The sequence below is a fragment of the Paramormyrops kingsleyae genome, chromosome 4 (genome assembly GCF_048594095.1).
Source record: "Paramormyrops kingsleyae isolate MSU_618 chromosome 4, PKINGS_0.4, whole genome shotgun sequence".
NCBI classification, from domain to species: domain Eukaryota; kingdom Metazoa; phylum Chordata; class Actinopteri; order Osteoglossiformes; family Mormyridae; genus Paramormyrops; species Paramormyrops kingsleyae.
In genome coordinates, this window is record NC_132800.1 from 25,409,993 (window position 1) to 25,427,113 (window position 17,121).

General features: G+C 44.4%; 2 pseudogenes; both read left to right on the top strand.

The window, feature by feature from the left end:
• The window catches only part of LOC111835269 (NACHT, LRR and PYD domains-containing protein 12-like), a 202,143-nt pseudogene that overhangs the window by 165,717 nt on the left and 19,305 nt on the right, over positions 1-17,121 (top strand).
• LOC111842342 (NLR family CARD domain-containing protein 3-like) overlaps positions 1-17,121 on the top strand; it is a 35,218-nt pseudogene that overhangs the window by 15,750 nt on the left and 2,347 nt on the right.

Genomic DNA, 17,121 nt, shown 5'->3' on the forward strand with positions numbered 1-17,121 from the left:
ATTCAATGCCAGGTGCCAGTGAACCCCTTGTTATTCAAAGCCAAGTGCCAATACTCCCCTTGTTATTCAGTACCAGGTTCCAGTACTCCCCTTGTTATTCAGTGCCAGGTGCCAGTACTCTTCTTGTTATTCAGTACCAGGTTCCAGTACTCCCCTTGTTATTCAGTGCCAGGTGCCAGTGCTCCCCTTGTTATTCAGTACCAGGTGCCGGTACTCCCCTTATTATTCAGTGCCAGGTGCCAGTACTCCCCTTGTTATTCAGTGCCAGGTGCCAGTACTCTTCTTGTTATTCAGTACCAGGTTCCAGTACTCCCCTTGTTATTCAGTGCCAGGTGCCAGTACTCTTCTTGTTATTCAGTACCAGGTTCCAGTACTCCCCTTGTTATTCAGTGCCAGGTGCCAGTGCTCCCCTTGTTATTCAGTACCAGGTGCCGGTACTCCCCTTGTTATTCAGTGCCAGGTGCCAGTACTCCTCTTGTTATTCAGAATCAGATGCCATTGCTCCCCTTGTTATTCAGTGCCAGGTGCCAGTACTCCTCTTGTTATTCAGAATCAGATGCCATTGCTCCCCTTGTTATTCAGTGCCAGGTGCCAGTACTCCTCTTGTTATTCAGAATCAGATGCCATTGCTCCCCTTGTTATTCAGTGCCAGGTGCCAGTACTCCTCTTGTTATTCAGAATCAGATGCCATTGCTCCCCTTGTTATTCAGTGCCAGGTGCCAGTACTCCCCTTGTTATTCAGTGCCAGGTGCCAGTACTCTTCTTGTTATTCAGTACCAGGTTCCAGTACTCCCCTTGTTATTCAGTACCAGGTGCCAGTACTCTCCTTGTTATTCAGTACCAGGTGCCGGTACTCCCCTTATTATTCAGTGCCAGGTGCCAGTACTCCCCTTGTTATTCAGTACCAGGTGCCGGTACTCCCCTTATTATTCAGTGCCAGGTGCCCTTACGCCCCTTGTTATTCTGTGCCAGGTGCCAGTGCTCCCCTTGTTATTCAGTACCAGGTTCCAGTACTCCCCTTGTTATTCAGTGCCAGGTGCCAGTGCTCCCCTTGTTATTCAGTGCCAGGTGCCGGTACTCCCCTTGTTATTCAGTGCCTGGTGCCGGTGCTCCCCTTGTTATTCAGTGCCAGGTGCCAGTGCTCCCCTTGTTATCCAGTGCCAGTACTCCCCTTGATATTCAGTACCAGGTGCCAGTGCTCCCTTTGTTATTCAATGCCAGGTGCCAGTGAACCCCTTGTTATTCAAAGCCAAGTGCCAATACTCCCCTTGTTATTCAGTACCAGGTTCCAGTACTCCCCTTGTTATTCAGTGCCAGGTGCCAGTACTCTTCTTGTTATTCAGTACCAGGTTCCAGTACTCCCCTTGTTATTCAGTGCCAGGTGCCAGTGCTCCCCTTGTTATTCAGTACCAGGTGCCGGTACTCCCCTTATTATTCAGTGCCAGGTGCCAGTACTCCCCTTGTTATTCAGTGCCAGGTGCCAGTACTCTTCTTGTTATTCAGTACCAGGTTCCAGTACTCCCCTTGTTATTCAGTGCCAGGTGCCAGTACTCTTCTTGTTATTCAGTACCAGGTTCCAGTACTCCCCTTGTTATTCAGTGCCAGGTGCCAGTGCTCCCCTTGTTATTCAGTACCAGGTGCCGGTACTCCCCTTGTTATTCAGTGCCAGGTGCCAGTACTCCTCTTGTTATTCAGAATCAGATGCCATTGCTCCCCTTGTTATTCAGTGCCAGGTGCCAGTACTCCTCTTGTTATTCAGAATCAGATGCCATTGCTCCCCTTGTTATTCAGTGCCAGGTGCCAGTACTCCCCTTGTTATTCAGTGCCAGGTGCCAGTACTCTTCTTGTTATTCAGTACCAGGTTCCAGTACTCCCCTTGTTATTCAGTACCAGGTGCCAGTACTCTCCTTGTTATTCAGTACCAGGTGCCGGTACTCCCCTTATTATTCAGTGCCAGGTGCCAGTACTCCCCTTGTTATTCAGTACCAGGTGCCGGTACTCCCCTTATTATTCAGTGCCAGGTGCCCTTACGCCCCTTGTTATTCTGTGCCAGGTGCCAGTGCTCCCCTTGTTATTCAGTACCAGGTTCCAGTACTCCCCTTGTTATTCAGTGCCAGGTGCCAGTGCTCCCCTTGTTATTCAGTGCCAGGTGCCGGTACTCCCCTTGTTATTCAGTGCCTGGTGCCGGTGCTCCCCTTGTTATTCAGTGCCAGGTGCCAGTGCTCCCCTTGTTATCCAGTGCCAGTACTCCCCTTGATATTCAGTACCAGGTGCCAGTGCTCCCTTTGTTATTCAATGCCAGGTGCCAGTGAACCCCTTGTTATTCAAAGCCAAGTGCCAATACTCCCCTTGTTATTCAGTACCAGGTTCCAGTACTCCCCTTGTTATTCAGTGCCAGGTGCCAGTACTCTTCTTGTTATTCAGTACCAGGTTCCAGTACTCCCCTTGTTATTCAGTGCCAGGTGCCAGTGCTCCCCTTGTTATTCAGTACCAGGTGCCGGTACTCCCCTTATTATTCAGTGCCAGGTGCCAGTACTCCCCTTGTTATTCAGTGCCAGGTGCCAGTACTCTTCTTGTTATTCAGTACCAGGTTCCAGTACTCCCCTTGTTATTCAGTGCCAGGTGCCAGTACTCTTCTTGTTATTCAGTACCAGGTTCCAGTACTCCCCTTGTTATTCAGTGCCAGGTGCCAGTGCTCCCCTTGTTATTCAGTACCAGGTGCCGGTACTCCCCTTGTTATTCAGTGCCAGGTGCCAGTACTCCTCTTGTTATTCAGAATCAGATGCCATTGCTCCCCTTGTTATTCAGTGCCAGGTGCCAGTACTCCTCTTGTTATTCAGAATCAGATGCCATTGCTCCCCTTGTTATTCAGTGCCAGGTGCCAGTACTCCTCTTGTTATTCAGAATCAGATGCCATTGCTCCCCTTGTTATTCAGTGCCAGGTTCCAGTACTCCCCTTGTTATTCAGTGCCAGGTGCCAGTGCTCCCCTTGTTATTCAGTGCCAGGTGCCGGTACTCCCCTTGTTATTCAGTGCCTGGTGCCGGTGCTCCCCTTGTTATTCAGTGCCAGGTGCCAGTGCTCCCCTTGTTATCCAGTGCCAGTACTCCCCTTGATATTCAGTACCAGGTGCCAGTGCTCCCTTTGTTATTCAATGCCAGGTGCCAGTGAACCCCTTGTTATTCAAAGCCAAGTGCCAATACTCCCCTTGTTATTCAGTACCAGGTTCCAGTACTCCCCTTGTTATTCAGTGCCAGGTGCCAGTACTCTTCTTGTTATTCAGTACCAGGTTCCAGTACTCCCCTTGTTATTCAGTGCCAGGTGCCAGTGCTCCCCTTGTTATTCAGTACCAGGTGCCGGTACTCCCCTTATTATTCAGTGCCAGGTGCCAGTACTCCCCTTGTTATTCAGTGCCAGGTGCCAGTACTCTTCTTGTTATTCAGTACCAGGTTCCAGTACTCCCCTTGTTATTCAGTGCCAGGTGCCAGTACTCTTCTTGTTATTCAGTACCAGGTTCCAGTACTCCCCTTGTTATTCAGTGCCAGGTGCCAGTGCTCCCCTTGTTATTCAGTACCAGGTGCCGGTACTCCCCTTGTTATTCAGTGCCAGGTGCCAGTACTCCTCTTGTTATTCAGAATCAGATGCCATTGCTCCCCTTGTTATTCAGTGCCAGGTGCCAGTACTCCTCTTGTTATTCAGAATCAGATGCCATTGCTCCCCTTGTTATTCAGTGCCAGGTGCCAGTACTCCTCTTGTTATTCAGAATCAGATGCCATTGCTCCCCTTGTTATTCAGTGCCAGGTGCCAGTACTCCTCTTGTTATTCAGAATCAGATGCCATTGCTCCCCTTGTTATTCAGTACCAGGTTCCAGTACTCCCCTTGTTATTCAGTGCCAGGTGCCAGTACTCTTCTTGTTATTCAGTACCAGGTTCCAGTACTCCCCTTGTTATTCAGTGCCAGGTGCCAGTGCTCCCCTTGTTATTCAGTACCAGGTGCCGGTACTCCCCTTGTTATTCAGTGCCAGGTGCCAGTACTCCTCTTGTTATTCAGAATCAGATGCCATTGCTCCCCTTGTTATTCAGTGCCAGGTGCCAGTACTCCTCTTGTTATTCAGAATCAGATGCCATTGCTCCCCTTGTTATTCAGTGCCAGGTGCCAGTACTCCTCTTGTTATTCAGAATCAGATGCCATTGCTCCCCTTGTTATTCAGTGCCAGGTGCCAGTACTCCTCTTGTTATTCAGAATCAGATGCCATTGCTCCCCTTGTTATTCAGTGCCAGGTGCCAGTACTCCCCTTGTCACCTTTCACTTCTCACACAGTCGAACCACAGACAGTCACTTTTCTCCTGATTTGGAGGCTCTGTCAGTCATATAAAGACCTTTTTATTTACCGAGAGAGCTAACTGTAGTAACTTTACCTCCCTCTGGATGCCAATGTTTGCACTGCCCAGAACTAACTATACAGTACTTTAAACAAGCAGCAGCAGGCTCATCCTGATGGAATTAATCTTATAGCTGCTGACTTCATTCAGGGATGGCTAAAGACTGTTCTCCCCAAATTCACTCAATACATGAACTCTGCCAGCAGGGGGCAAACACACTTGACAGTGTTTATTCTAACATTAAGCATGGCTACAGAACTGTGCCTTTACCACATTTAGGCCAGTCAGACCACCTTGCTCTTCTCCTCATACCAGCCTATATCCCCCTCAGGAAGAAAGTAAGACTTGCCCAGGGGGCGCTATTTCCCAACTACACACAATGAGTGCAGTCTATTTAAATATCAGGACTTAGAGCAGGACGAACAAACTCTGCTGTTCTACATTGCAAGCTGTGCTGACAATGTCAGTGTCAACAAACTCGCCAAGGTTTTTCCAAATCAGAAACCCTGGATAATGAGAGAAGTTCACTCACTCATCAGGAACTGTGACACTGCCTTCAGGACAGGGGACAGGGTACAGTACAGCACAGGGGACAGGGTACAGTACAGCACAGGGCACAGTACTGCACAGGGGACAGGGTACAGTACAGCACAGGGGACAGGGGACAGTACAGCACAGGGGGCAGTACTGCACAGGGGACAGTACAGCACAGGGGACAGGGCACAGTACTGCACAGGGGACAGGGTACAGTACAGCACAGGGGACAGGGGACAGTACAGCACAGGGGGCAGTACTGCACAGGGTACAGTACAGCACAGGGGGACAGGGGACAGTACAGCACAGGGGACAGTACTGCACAGGGGACAGGGTACAGTACAGCACAGGATGCAGTACTGCACAGGGGACAGGGTACAGTACTGCACAGGGGACAGGGTACAGTACAGCACAGGGGACAGGGTACAGTACTGCACAGGGAGAGATGACCTGAGGAAGTGCATCAAAGCTGCCAAGACAGCAAAAGAAAATGAAAATGTAGGACAACTTCACAGACGGCAACCAAGGCGGGTGTGGCAGGGAATACAGCAGATCACAGACTACAAGAGCAGCAACACCGATACTGTTAATGCAGACGCCCCACTGGCAGGGGAGCTAAACTGCTTCTTTGCTCGCTTTGAGACACACAGGTCAGACACAGTCACACTGCTGAATTAGTCTGATCTATTCAAGTCTGCGTTTGAGTAGGTTTCTCCAGTCCGGTCATTAATGTCATTTTGAGTTTGTTGCCTGTTCCGTTGCCCTGCTTGTCTGTACTTTTTGATTAAACCCCGTGTTCCCCGATTCCTGAAGTCCTGCCTCTGCTTCCCGGTCCGTACCCCGTACGTGTGTGACACCTGGAGGCCATCTCCAGATCCCTCTGCCTCTCCAGAGCTCAAAACATCCTCAGAGACTCTGCCCATCCCACGGGCCACTTGTTTGACCTGCTGCCCTCTGGTAGGTGATAGGGGTCCATTAAAACACGCACCTCCACACTCAAGGACAGTGTCTTCCCTTGGGCCAAGAGATCACTGAACAACAACAAAAAATAATCCGTGTGCAATATTAGTCTTTAGTGATTATAAAACCCAGTTTAATAATACTAATCCAATCTTATTCTTCCCAAGGATTGATATTTGCTACTTGCTATTTGTCTTTAGTTGGCAAATAAAATTATGTTTAGATTATCCTCGTGTTGGTGTAAAACTATGATATTATGCCTGTCAAAGTGTGTCAGCTTAGCCATTTCAGAACCTCTGCTAAAATCACCCCAGTATTTGCAGCAACTGTCCAGTGCAGCCATGTATTTTTTGACTTGGCCACCAGCACACCCCATACAACTAGTCAATCTGTGACTGACTTTTTAAACCAATTAATTTAATTATTTAATTGAGCTGTTGGTGACATTTAACAAAATCATGTAACGACTGAGGTGCCCCTGAGGAGAAGTTTGGGAACTGAAGCGGTGTTCATCTAGCCATCCAACTAGATATCAGTTACTTTTTATAAAACAGAAGAAATTATTACTAGTTTTTATTGTGTTACTCTCAATTTGCACATGTTCTAATGTTAAATTGTGTTTTTTGTTCTAAGCCAAAGTACACTTGCTACCCAGATAAACAGCTTTAAACATTTCTTTGGACTGCCTAAGACTTTTGCACAGTACTGTATATGCAAACACAGAAAAGTATTTGTCACGTAAAGTGCTGCAGGCGAACGGGGAAGAAGGCAAACCAAGCCAGGAAGTCAACGAAACGGGGTTTTATTCCGAAGACAGGACCGGGGAAAGCACATCTACAAACGTCAATGACAAATCTCGGGAAAACTAACCGAGACGAGGACTATATACACAACACAGGCTGAGTTTAACGAGCACCAGGTGAGAACAATCAGGCAGAAAAAGGAGGTAACGAGGTGGGCGTGGCACACATGAGGATCGTTTGGAGCTGATCATGACAATATTTATTTGTTTGACTGTGTTTTTCTGATTCTTTATTGCATTGAACAGTAGTTGCATGCCTAGTTTTGTTGTGTATTTTATATACAATGACAATAAAGCTTCTATTCTATTCTATTGTTATTCAGTCTCAGGTGCCAGTACTCCCCTTGTTATTCAGTGCTAGGTGCCAGTACTCCCCTTGTTATTCAGTGCCAGGTGCCAGTACTCTCAGCAGATACTGTGAGGTGCCGGTACTCTGAAGAGAAAAACAAAGAGGTGCTGGTACTGCATACCTGTGAGTACTGACCGACTTCAAGTACTGAATACATTGATAGAAAAGCGTATAGTTTAATATCCAAAGTGCCCATTGAGTACTGAAGGAACATGCAGTGTAATGGCTGTATCCTTTTTTGACCTAAACACAGGGTGAAATATGGCCCATAGTTATGAGTCCAAATGATCAGTGGACATCTCTGCCTGCGACTGCAAACTGCCTGTGTGAGTAAAAACTGACCAGTTTGCTTTAGTTGTAAAATATTGCAGCTGTTAAGACTTTTGAATATGAAGCTAACATTACTTTTGGTTTTTATTGCAGAGTCAGACTGATACACAGGACCTGGTTTCCTTACAGCCATAATCATCTAAGCAATGGCTCACCAAGAGGTTTGGCTACAGCATTTCGGCATTTGATGCATTTTGTCCATAAATACCAAACACTGAAAGGCAGGGAAGCTTAAGCTGAATAACGATTTTCACCTGAAGGTTGCTGAACATAGCAGACAAAAAGCTCCCTCTCCACAGTGCTCTTCCCCAGGCTACTTCCGTACCGTACCGCCCTACACCAAATGGTACAGACGGGCTGGAACAGAATAACTTAATCTAAAATATGTATAATTATATTACTTCCGTACCATCCTACACCAAATGGTACAGATGGGCTGCACCAGATAACTTAATCTAAAATATGTATAATTATATTACTTCCGTACCGCCCTACACCAAATGGTACAGACGGGCTGCAACAGAATAACTTAATCTAAAATATGTATAATTATATTACTTCTGTACCGCCCTACAGCAAATGTTACAGACGGGCTGGAACAGAATAACTTAATCTAAAATATGTATAATTATATTACTTCCGTACCATCCTACACCAAATGGTATAGACGGGCTGGAGCAGAATAACTTAATCTAAAATATGTATAATTATATTACTTCCGTACCGCCCTACACCAAATGGTACAGACAGGTGCAACAGAATAACTTAATCTAAAATATGTATAATTATATTACTTCCGTACCGCCCTACGCCAAATGGTACAGACGGGCTGCAACAGAATAACTTAATCTAAAATATGTATAATTATATTACTTCCGTACCGCCCTACACCAAATGGTACAGACGGGCTGCAACAGAATAACTTAATCTAAAATATGTATAATTATATTACTTCCGTACCGCCCTACACCAAATGGTACAGACGGGCTGCAACAGAATAACTTAATCTAAAATATGTATAATTATATTACTTCCTTACCGCCCTACACCAAATGGTACAGACAGGTGCAACAGAATAACTTAATCTAAAATATGCAGTCTGTTATGATTTGACCCTATTGTTTTAATGTGCTGTATTCGATCTTAACTTGAAACTCTTTATATTGGGCAGGTCTCTCTTTTAAAAGAGATTTTTTAAATCAGTGAGACTAACCTGCTTAAATAAGGTTAAATAATAATGCAGAAATAAACACACGTGTCTCCTATAGTAATGAAAGAATCACAGCAGGTATCTCCAGCAGACATATAAGACTGTGAGCAGGAAACCTGCCTTCTGTTAACAGAAAGGTCAGTGCATGTGTGTGAGTGACCATGTACGGGTTTGTGAGTCTCATGGACTCATCTCTGACATTCTGCAGACCCAGACCTCGCTCCCCAACCTCTTGCTGGAGTATCTGAAGCAGCTCGATGGTGAACAGCTGAAGGAGTTTAAATGGAAACTGAGTCACACAGAGTATAAAGAGTTAAAGCCCCTTCCCTGGGGTCAGGTGAAGGGCTTTGATATAATTGACCTCGCCAACAAGATGATAGATTACTACGGTGAAGCTGATGCTCTCAACGTCATGGTTATAATCCTGAAGAATACGAACGTGAATGAACTTGCTCAGAGGCTGAATGAAGACCTGCAGAAGGGTAATCATATATAATTTATATAATTTTGTACAAGGCGCTATATAAAATACATTGACTTGAACCCTGTATATCAGGGCGGCCCGTGGCATAGGCAGTACAGGAAAATGCCACCTTGGACTCGGTAGTGAAAGGCGCTATATAAAATACATTGACTTGAACCCTGTATAACAGGGCGGCCCGTGACATAGGCAGTACAGGAAAATGCCACCTTGGACTCAGTAGTGAAAGGCGCTATATAAAATACATTGACTTGAACCCTGTATATCAGGGCGGCCCGTGGCATAGACAGTACAGGAAAATGCCACCTTGGACTCGGTAGTGAAAGGCGCTATATAAAATACATTGACTTGAACCCTGTATATCAGGGCGGCCCGTGGCATAGGCAGTACAGGAACATGCCACCTTGGACTCGGTAGTGAAAGGCGCTATATAAAATACATTGACTTGAACCCTGTATATCCGGACGGCCCGTGGCATAGGCAGTACAGGAAAATGTCAGGGGCGCCGTCCATTCAAAAGGGGCAGAAAGGGAAGGGGAAATTAAGATTTTGACTTTTACTATATTGATTTACTACTATTTTACACTATTATTTCAAAATTAGAAAAAGGTTTTTAAACAAACAATATTCTTTGCTTTGCCCTGCGCCCCCCCCCCCCCCCCCCCCCCCCCCCCTCCGTATCACACACTGTGGCGTCTTTAAGTGACATTGATACGATTGATAAGTGTGTGACACCATTAATGGTATCTAATTCAAACAGATACTATCATGTCAGAAAGACCAAAGCCCTCCGGTGCCCAGGGAAGAAAAAGAAGAAGAGAAGAGGAGGAAAAACAGGAAAAAGGTAATAATCACTAATCAGAGTAATTACCGTGTTACTGTCTGTGGTCCGTGGAGCAGAGTGTTACTAGCTTACCTTGGATAATTCGGCATTTGCTAATTTAATAAATATCTAGAATTAATGTCAGTTCCTCCTTGTGTAAATTCATTAGGGAAAGTTGGAAATACTTTTCAGGTGTTTGGGATCGGGAATAACCTACAGCATCATTGTCAGAAATACACTTTATCTTTAAAGTGTCCTGCTGCACCTGCATGAACCGTCCACTGCGTCTGTCTCAGGATAGTAACTGTAATAGTCAAATAAAATGCTTTTCTGTTCCCATCCCCCTTTTTAACTAATAGTTTAAATCCTTTGCATTTTTATTACTGATTAGTCTTATATGCACAGCAAACAGCATTAACATGTGAGCGACGTGCTCATTGAATGAGGTTTTGTGCATGAATGCCAGCCAGCTGTAATTTCTCTTGCTGTTTACTTTGTGTTTAGAAAGTTATAATCTGGCGTAGGTGCTGTTATTGGCCGGGTTTAATGCCACCCCAGCCAGGGCCGGTCAGTCCTATAGGTGACATAGGCGGCCGCCTAGGGCACCACCTTCTGAGGGGGCGCCGACTTGCCAGCCAGTTTCACTTTGCCTCAAGCAGGGGGCGCCGGTGGTGATGCTGTCTTAGGGCTCCACATCAGCTAGGACCGGATCTGCCGTACAGATATCTGGGGCTTCAGTAAGAATATGTAGGATGTGGAATTTAAAGCTTAATTTTAACACAATAAAATAGTAAAAGGTGTTTGTGTGTGTGGGGGGTGGGATTAGGTATCCCAACAAAAATGCCCTGTTATTTCTACGGTGCGGGGACCATTTCTCAGGTCCCCACTAACATCGGTGAATGCAATCAAAAAATTAAACATGCCAAAAATCTCGTATTTTGTTTGGTAACTTATGGTTAAGGTTAGGGCTGGGTAGGGGTTAAGGTCGTCATGTTGGGCTCAGGGCGGCCCGTGGCATAGGCAGTACAGGAACATGCCACCTTGGACTCGGTAGTGAAAGGCGCTATATAAAATACATTGACTTGAACCCTGTATATCAGGGCGGCCCGTGGCATAGGCAGTACAGGAACATGCCACCTTGGACTCGGTAGTGAAAGGCGCTATATAAAATACATTGACTTGAACCCTGTATATCAGGACGCCCCGTGGCATAGGCAGTACAGGAACATGTCAGGGGCGCCGTCCATTCAAAAGGGGCAGAAAGGGAAGGGGGAAATTAAGATTTTGACTTTTACTATATTGATTTACTACTATTTTACACTATTATTTCAAAATTAGAAAAAGGTTTTTAAACAAACAATATTCTTTGCTTTGCCCTGCGCACCCCCCCCCCCCCCCCCTCTGTATCACACACTGTGGCGTCTTTAAGTGACATTGATACGATTGATAAGTGTGTGACACCATTAATGGTATCTAATTCAAACAGATACTATCATATCAGAAAGACCAAAGCCCTCCGATGCCCAGGGAGGAAAAAGAAGAAGAGAAGAGGAGGAAAAACAGGAAAAATGTAATAATCACTAATCAGAGTAATTACCGTGTTACTGTCTGAGGTCCGTGGAGCAGAGTGTTACTAGCTTACCTTGGATAATTCGGCATTTGCTAATTTAATAAATAGCTAAAATTAATGTCAGTTCCTCCTTGTGTAAATTCATTAGGGAAAGTTGGAAATACTTTTCAGGTGTTTGGGATCGGGAATAACCTACAGCATCATTGTCAGAAATACACTTTATATTTAAAGTGTCCTGCTGCACCTGCATGAACCGTCCACTGCATCTGTCTCAGGATAGTAACTGTAATAGGCAAATAAAATGCTTTTCTGTTCCCATCCCCCTTTTTAACTAATAGTTTAAATCCTTTGCATTTTTATTACTTAGTCTTATATGCACAGCAAACAGCATTATCATGTGAGCGACGTGCTCATTGAATGAGGTTTTGTGCATGAATGCCAGCCAGCTGTAATTTCTCTTGCTGTTTACTTTGTGTTTAGAAAGTTATAATCTGGCTTAGGTGCTGTTATTGGCCGGGTTTAATGCCACCCCAGCCAGGGCCGGTCAGTCCTATAGGTGACATAGGCGGCCGCCTAGGGCACCACCTTCTGAGGGGGCGCCGACTTGCCAGCCAGTTTCACTTTGCCTCAGGCAGGGGGCGCCAGTGGTGATGCTGTCTTAGGGCTCCACATCAGCTAGGACCGGAACTGCTGTACAGATATCTGGGGCTTCAGTAAGAATATGTAGGATGTGGAATTTAAAGCAATGAAATAGTAAAAGGTGTTTGTATGTGGGGGGGGGGGGGATTAGGTATCCCAACAAAAATAATGTATAATTTTTACAGTGTGGGGACCATTTCTCAGGTCCCCACAAACATCTGTGAATGCGATCAAAAAACTAAACATGCCAAAAATCTCGTTTTTTGTTTGGTAACTGGGTAGGGTTAAGGTCGTCATGTTGGGATTAATGTTGTGTGTTTTAATCCTCCTACCTCAATGGTCAGGATCATGTTGAGAATTAGTGCATTTTCCTCTTATTTTTCTTCAGGGGAGCTCATGTCCAGCACGATGAAATGTACCCTGAAGCAGAAATTTGAGTGTGTATTTGAAGGGATAGCTAAGGGAGGACAGCCAACACTTCTCAGTGAGATTTACACAGAACTCTACATAACTGAAGGTGGGACTGGAGGAGTCAATGATGAACATGAAGTGAGACAGATTGAAACAGCATCCAAGAAAAGGCAAACAGAAGATACTACAGTCAAGTGCAATGATATATTTAAACCCTTATGTGGGCGTGAGACACCTATCAGAACTGTACTCACTAAAGGGGTGGCAGGTATCGGGAAAACAGTCTCTGTGCAGAAATTTATTCTCGACTGGGCAGAAGGAAAAGCAAACCAGGACATTCACTTCATATTTACTCTTCCTTTCCGGGACCTGAACTTGATTAAGGATGAATACAGTCTGATTGAACTGCTTCACCGATTTGACCCAGAACTGAAATCACTTGAATCCACTGAGCTGTTTAGGTGCAAAGTCTTGTTCATCTTTGATGGTCTGGATGAGTTTCGCCTTCCTCTAGATTTTCAGAACAATGAGAGCTGGTTTGATGTAACAAACAAAATGTCACTGGATGTGCTGTTGACTAACCTCATTAAGGGGAATCTGCTTCGATCCGCTCTCCTCTGGATAACCTCCCGGCCTGCAGCAACCAATCAGATACCTCCTGACTGCATCCACCGGATGACAGAGATACGAGGGTTCAGGGATTCCCAGAAGGAGGAGTATTTCAGGAGGAGATTTAGTGATGAGAACCTGACCAGCAGGATTTTCAGACATGTGAAATCATCAAGGAGCCTCTTCATCATGTGCCACATACCTGTGTTCTGCTGGATTTCAGCCACTGTGCTTAAGAGGCTTTTTAGTGAGACTGACAGTGGAGAAATTCCAAGGACTCTGACTGAAATGTACACACACTTCCTGATCTTTCAGACAAGTTTAAAAAAAGACAAGTATATAAAAAACTATGAATTCAAGCTTAATGAATACAGCAAGGAATTCCTTTTAAAACTTGGTAAACTGGCTTTTGACAACCTTGAGAAAGGCAATCTCATATTTTATGAGCAAGATCTGACAGAGAATGACATTGATGTCACTGAAGCTTCAGTTTACTCTGGAGTGTGCACAGAAGTCTTTAAAGAGGAATATGGGTTGTATCAGACAAAGGTGTACTGCTTTGTGCATCTGAGCGTCCAGGAGTATCTCGCTGCTTTGTATGTGTTTCTGTCAAACTCATCAGCTGACCTGCTGAAGGCTGCAGTGGATCAGGCATTAAAGAGCAAGAATGGACACTTGGACCTCTACCTCCGCTTCCTCCTGGGCCTCTCAACAGACTCCAGTAAGACTCTGTTACAAAGGCTACTGGGACAGACAAGAACCAGCTCACATAACATTAAGGAAACAGGCCAATACATCAAGGGGAAAATACAGGAGAATTTATCTCCAGAAAGGACCATCAACCTGTTCCATTGTCTGACTGAGCTGGGTGACAATTCTCTAGTAAAGGAAGTACAAAGATACCTGAATTCAGGAAACCTTTCAGCAGAAGACCTCTCACCTGCACAGTATTCAGCTCTGGCCTTTGTGATGCTGATGTCAGATGAGGAGCTGGATGTGTTTGATCTGAAGAAATTTATCAGATCAGATAAAGAGCACAGCAGGCTGCTGCCTGTGGTCAAGAACTCCAGGATGGCTCTGTAAGTGACGTGGGGATGGGAAATCATGTCTGGTTTGTTTTACATGGATATGTTTCAATATATAAAATATAAATTAGTAACTAGGCTGGATTTTCTTTTTATAATGACTGAAGGTAGTGATGCAGTAACAAACAGAAAAGTGACTTTTCCGTTCCCATCCAGTCTTCCTTCTGATCACAGGCACAGCATCCTAACCTGCTATAGAAACAGTGAGGGCTCTTTATCCACAGGGTGTATAAGTGGTATGTCAGTGTTATTGTCAGCAGGCGTGTTCATGTGATGGAGCCCAGAGCTGGGTGCTTCCGTATGACTGCTGTCTCTGGCTGCTCACTGGCAGCCTCTGCTGGCCACAGCTGCTCCTGGCTGAGGAGAGAATAGAATAGAATATCTTTATTGTCACAGTATATGTACAAAGATACTCTGTCTGCTTTCCCACCAATAACAACACCTCCAGTCGGCAGTTATATATTAACATTGTATAAAGTACAGTGGTACCTCGGTTCACGAACTCACTAGAACTCGAATTTCTTGAAAGTTCCCTAAGTTTGACCTAGAACTTGATCTGAATATCAGAAGTCGAACCGTGAACGCTGACCTAATATAAATTATACGCACCAGGAAATGAGTCATACTACAATGCAATTCTTACTTGAATGCCTTCTTCACAGACTGGACGATTAACCAAATAAAGCAGCGCAACATTACAGTAGCTAACAATAAATAAACCACTAACTTACGTGTACTATTAGAGCATTTATGTAATTTGTTTAAACTTTATTTTGCCAGGTAAATTAACTGAAAACCAGTTCTCACTGCTTTACATGATATTCGGGAGAAATAGCAGATTACGCATCGGAACTGCCTGGGATACAAACGTCATGCGTGTAACTAAACTCTTCAGCCAATAAGGGCAAAGGTGTGTCGTCACGGAGGCGGTTCCAGTTTCTGCAGCCGGGTGAGAGGTCACAATGCATCTAACCATAATGCATTGCGTCAGGATCAGATTGCGTTGCTTTAAGCCAGCGCTGTTATCAAGTTGAACGCACCCAATGACCGGACTGGGGAAACAAACTGAAACGCGGACTTAATACACAGGACTAATGAGAACAACCAGAAATAGCTGATCATATGGGGATCCCACACGAGGTTAACGAGGGGGCGTGGCACACGGAAGGAGCGGACGATCGGGGCAGGACAGGGGTAATGTTGGGATAAGATCTTTATCGTTTTGGAAGCCATTAAGAAAAAAAATGCTCTTCTTGTTTTATCCTGTTCATTTTGTGTTTAAATGCTAAAAAAAAAACAAAAAAACATATATTTAGGTGTAATTTTTGGGGGGCTGGGAACCAATTAAATGGTTTTCCATTATTTTTTATGGGAAAAATTTGATCAGAACTCAAACTTTTTAGGATTCGATCCGGAGTCCGGAACAGATTAAGTTCGAGAACCGAGGTACCACTGTATATAATGAAATGTAACATTTATTTCCCCTGTGAATTAATCACGAGGCTGGCAGATTTTATATTGACTGAAGTTAGTGATGTAGTAAAGTGACAGGTTTTCCATGACTGTCCTTTGTGTGAAAAACAGCCAAGAGCCAGAATTTCACAGAATGTTTGGACTCTGTGCCTGTGAGTGGAAGGCCGCTGGTTCAGATCTCCTGGCCGGCAGAGTGATACCATTGCTGGGCCCTTGAGCAAATCCCTTAATGTCAATCACTACAGGAGGCTGGATGCTGGCCGACCCTGCGCTGTGACCCCAAACGTCCTCTCACCTGTGTGTGTCTGTGAGTCTCAGGAAGCAGAATGGGATGGGTGAAAAGTCAATTTCCCCATGAGGATGAATTAAGTGTCACTGTTCATAAACATTTTGTTTAAATGAATGTTCCTTTTAAAAGTATATCTGAAAGGATTGTTAGTCCTACAATTAGGGTTTTGGTGATTCCATAAGTTCACAGGTAGAGCAATACAGAAAAAACGGATTTCACTCACAGGATCAGGAATTCAGGTGTCATTTAAAAGCATAAACTCCTCTGGACATCATTCAAATCCCACATAAACACACACACACACACATACACACAAACACACACACATACACATATCCCAGGCAGGAACTGAACCCAAAACCCTAGGTGGTCGGCTGTAGTGCTGATCACTGAGCCCCGGCGCTGCTCAGAGCTTTATGAAAATACTTATGCAGATATTACAGGGTAACTGGACCTTTAAGATCATTAAACAGCAGTGCATTAAAAAGTGGTTTGCTGTTGGTTGCAGGGTTTCAATGACATTGAAATAACAAAATATCTGATATATTGTAATTAACCTGTGACTGAATGGATTTTAGAGCATATTCACACTCATGCTCTCATTCAAACTGGCTCTGGAAGATAATGCAATAACACATACAGAACATTATTGGGAATATGGTCTGTATGACATGAAAATGTACAGTTTTAATTAAACTATACGCTTTTAATGTATGAGACTTACCCACTGTCAATTATTATGTGACTGCAAAAAATGGCTAAAATACACAGTAAACTCACAGGAGATCCTGTATTGTGCCAACAGCTGCTCATGTGTGTAGATTGATCCAGTTCCTGAATATTCTGCACACAAAACCTTACAGGATATTTGTGCTTTGAACTGAAGACGTTAACTATATTCTTCATGACAGGGAACATGATGACCATCAGAGGATTGGCCAACATTAAAAATGTTTAATCACTTTTCTAACTGTGGTGATTTAATTTTGTGTTGTGTTTATCCACTAATTCTCTTTGAACCAGAGTCTGTGCCGCTTATTATGCTTAAATAAAAGTTTGATTGGTTATTTTGTACCACTATGATCAGTGATGTGTAGGATATACACTCACCTAAAGGATTATTAGGAACACCTGTTCAATTTCTCATTAATGCAATTATCTAATCAACCAATCAC